Source organism: Pinus tabuliformis, chromosome 2_2 (assembly GCF_031772625.1).
Source record: "Pinus tabuliformis cultivar Carrire ecotype Pingquan chromosome 2_2, CPIR1, whole genome shotgun sequence".
Lineage (NCBI taxonomy): Eukaryota > Viridiplantae > Streptophyta > Pinopsida > Pinales > Pinaceae > Pinus > Pinus tabuliformis.
In genome coordinates this window covers 337,460,595-337,465,278 of record NC_142300.1, presented here as the reverse complement: position 1 = coordinate 337,465,278, position 4,684 = coordinate 337,460,595, and positions in this window count along the sequence as shown.

Genomic DNA, 4,684 nt, shown 5'->3' with positions numbered 1-4,684 from the left:
TATAAGTGAACCTAGTAGGTCTTTGATTGGCTAGTGTATGCAACAGGCTAACCCCACACTACACATAATTCCAGAGAGAAGGTTGGAGGCTAAGGTTGTGCCCAATACTTTGTTCCATCTAGCTATCTGGTCTAGGGAACAGAAGGTTTATTGCTAGGTGTTTAAGCACTCGGGTCTATATTTCAAAGAAGTGTCTGGGTCTCAGTTTTGCATTGGTTGCACATGTTTGCTACCATTGGCCTTCAGGCTAATAACAAATGAAATGGCACTGCGGGTGTGTGGTTAAAGGGATGGATGAGTCAAAAACTCTTTGGCATCATGGGCCAATCTTGGAATTTATGTCATATTTGGGTTCCACTCAAGATCAAAGGAAAAGGTGTGAAATGGGTTGGCATCTAGATTTGCAAAGTAGCGGAAAAGACAAAATCAATGTTAATGAGAAATAAATGGGAAATTTTTCAGAAAAAGAAAACAAGGTTGCAAGGACCATGATGTGTTGAATAATTAAATGAGCATGGTTAAAACTAAGCAAGCCACACCTATTCTTCCTTGTACGCCATGAAAAATTGAATGAAAAGAATTCTCAGATGCCGATTCCTTGAATTGATATAGTTGCAATGGTAGTGAAGGTGTGTAGAGTAGAGTGAGAATGTTGCCCATGCACATTTTGAATGAGAGTTAATTCTTAGTATGGAATGACATTTTGAAGGTCAATCGTAGAGTTACTTTAGCTGTAAAGGTAGGTATTTAGATGGGTAAACTAGAACAGAGACCATGACTCTTTATGATAGCTGACAAAAGTCTCCCCATACTCAGGTTGTTGGTATAGAACAATTGTGTGTCCAGCAAGAAATGGAGCTACGATATTGAAAAATTCAGCCATTCTGATGTAAACCAGTCCCATACACAATCTTCTAATTGAAGACGAACATGTCGCAATGTGTTTTGAATGTAGTTATTGGTCATTTGGTAGGAACTGTCGTGCATTGAGTCAGTGGTGAAAAATAGGGCTTAGAAACATTGAGTCTATGTGTGAAGGAAGTGTGTGGATACAATGAAGTTTGTGGGGGGCTACAAATAATAAAGTGTGTGTATGGATGAGAGCTGATGGCTATACAAGGCAAGTGAGGGCCAAGACCATAGTTGAAAATGAAGTAGAGTGTTTAGTGCACTGAAAGAATAAAGAGAAAAGGAGAAGTTATTGTGTTGAACACCACGTCAGATTTATATTTTGGTGCATTTTTATAGGCCTCTATTTTCAATTTAAAAATTTGTACAAAAAGTAGAACAGTTGGCTAGTGCAGGTGGTGGCCTGCATTCGTAAGAGGTTGGTGCCTCTTCAAAATTATTGGTTTGCTATCGTAAGGTTAGGGCTTCTTATTAGTGGGTGCTCAAAAAAACTTTATGTCATTAAGTAGGAGCTTAAATTACATCATAATAACAAAAAAATTTGTTGGTTTTCCCTCTTTGGGTTTCCACGTAAAACACATGTGTCAATATGTATGTGCTACTCATTTGATGGCTTCTATGTTCGTGTGAATCATTTACATTATTGTATGTGTATTGTATTAAGAATTCTCACATAAGTAGTTTCCAAGAGGAACAGGAAATTAAGAATTGAGTTTAAAGTTTAAGAACATCACTAATTATTTATTCACCCCCGCCTCCACACCCCCCCCCCCCTCACCCAATAATTAATTATTACATAATTCTTAATGGTTGTTGGAGTCTTTTGATATCCTTGATTGCTTGAATATAGTCTTGTATGAAACTCATTAAATATCATGCTCTATAAATTATTACTATTCAACACATATATTTTATTCTTGAATTTAGTTAACTAATTTTCTTAGAGGAAAACTTCCTTATCGTCTTCACACACAGACTCTTGTTGTAGATTTTCCTTTATTTGTTGATAGTTTTCATCATGCTTCCCTAAATTTTTAATTCTCTCCTAAATATTAGTTCCATAGGCACTGATGGTTGCTAAATGGCATAATTTCACTATCTTGTTGAGTGCATCTGCAACTCTATTTTCCTTGCCTTTAACATATTTAATTTCAAAATTGAACTCACTAACTATAACCAGCCACCTAGCTTTCCTGGCATTTAATTTAGGTTGATCAAATAAATAATATTTCCCTCCATGATCAGTGATTAAAATAAATCTCCTACGAAGAAGATAATTCCTCTACATTTTTATTTTGTGGATGATGGTAACCAGCTCGAAGTGTGGATGATGGCAACCAGCTCCAAGTAATGAGTTACATAGTTTTTATCATGATCATTTAACTTTCATGATTCATAACAAACCACTTGGCCTTCCTAAATTAATACTCCATCAATTACCTCTTTGAAAGCATATGTGCACACCACAAAATCCTTATCTAGATTTGATATTCTTATTACTAGTGCATTGGTGAGCAATTTTTTCAACTGATCAAAGCATGCAGAAAACTCAACTTTCCACGCGAACTTATTTTCTTTCTTTCTAAATGTTATTATTGGGTAGCCAATATTGGAGAAATTTTTAATGAACCTTTTGTAGTAGAGTATCAGCCCCATAAAGAACCTAACTTCAACCACATTCTTCTATGGTGTGCACTGCATGATGACCTTAACCTTCTTGAGATCAACAACTACTCACTCCTTTGAGACAATGTGTCCCAAATAATGGATTTATGACCAGAATAAGTCATATTTATTATTATTTTCATAAAGATTTGTGTCTCTTACTAGTTGTAGTGTTGCAACTAAATGCTCTTCATGGTCCTCCTTGGTCTTTAAATAGACCAAAATTTCATTAAAAAAACTACCACAAATTTATGCAAGGGAATAGCACATTATTCATAAGCCACATAAAAGTTGCAGGTGCATTAGTAAGCCCAAAGGGCACTACCATGAACTCATAATTCTCATACCTCATCTAGAAATTGGTTTTGTAAATATCCTCATATTTAATTTGTACCTGATGGTATCTAGATCTTAAATCAATCTTGTAAAATATCGATGCTTCTCTTAATTGATAAATAGATTGTCAAACTCCAACAAAGGATACTTGTTCATAATGGTTACTTTGTTTAATTTCTTGTAATTAATGCACAACTTGAGTGTGTCATATTTCTTCTTCACAAATAATATTGGTGCTCCTAATAAAGACACACTCAGCCTTATGTATCCTTTTTCGAAAATCTCCTTGAGTTGTAGTTTTATCTCAACTAATTCTGGAGTGCTAATTTGGTATGGAGCCTTGGATGATAGTGTTGTCCTTGATAACAATTCAAGAGAGAAATCCACCTCTTTTTGAGGAGGAAAACTTGCTATCTCTTCAATAAATACATCTTGAAATTGATTTAAAATGGGATACTTCTTTAGAATGTCTTGGCCATCACCTTCAGTGTTGTTATTAGCTTCAATGTTATTATTAATTTCAACAAAATTTAAAATGCATCGCTTCCCGTGACTTATTTTATCTTGCATGGATGTAATTAACCTAAGTGATGTTGGTTTTAATTTTCCCCGCAATATCCTTCTTTCTCCAAATTCAGCTACTCAATTTCCTTCCCAAAGAAATCTACCTTGGTGCAATGGACATACAAACAGTCCAATCCCAACAGTGTGTTGTACATTCCCAATGGAAATACATTAAAATGTTCTATTGTTGGCATGTCACTTAGCTCAAATGGGCATAATTTTTCCCAATGCTCCATTGTTTTCTTTGATGTTGTGGCTAATTTAACCAACCATGCTTCCTCATGGGGTTTCCTAGCCAATTGATACTTCTCCACAATTTTTGTTCTAACATAGCTATAGTTAGATCCTTGCTAAAGTAAAATAGAAATGGTTTTGTCATAAATCTTACCTTCCATTTTAATTATGGAAGAATGGTGGTTGACTTTCCTATTATCTATTTTGCATTTATCCTAGGCATGTTTTGAGCCACGTTTGCCACAATATGAGATTCTTACACATTCTAAATTCATGGCACAGTGCCCCTCTTCTATAGGCAATATCTCTTGTGGTGGTTTCCCCACACATCCAACATTTCACTAGTTCCTTGGCATTGCCTTCTCCCTATCCTCCCACAACCAGGTTTGCATGTCCCTCTTTAGCAAAATTAAATTTTGAGTGTGGTCAAACTTGATTGGTTGATGTTGTACCTTCCCTCTTTCCCAAAGAATGAGGTCTCCCTTATTTCTTATGCCATTTTCCATTAATTTTCATTTTTTCCTTTTCCTTCCAATCACTCTTGAACTAAGTCCTACACCTTGACTACTCATAGTAGTGTTTTAACTTTCTAATTGTGTCCTCTAAGGTTTGTGGTTAATCGAATTCAATTAAATCTTTAAGTGATAGAGGAAACACATTGGTAAATGTTTGAATATTTTCCTTCTTATCCTTGAGATAAGGCACATATCTTACTAGTTCCAGAAACTTGGTGGCATACTTTTTATATGATACCTATCCTATTTTCAGCTCATAAAGCTCCTTCGCCTTGTTGTCATATATATATATATATATATATATATATATATATATATATATATATATATATGACAACTATTGCTCCTGAAAAATTTCTTGAATTTTTTCCATGACAACTCCTCTTCAATTAAATGTTTTCACATTTTTCAAATCTTCCCACCAAATGTTTTCCTTACCTTCAAGATGAAGGTGACTACCT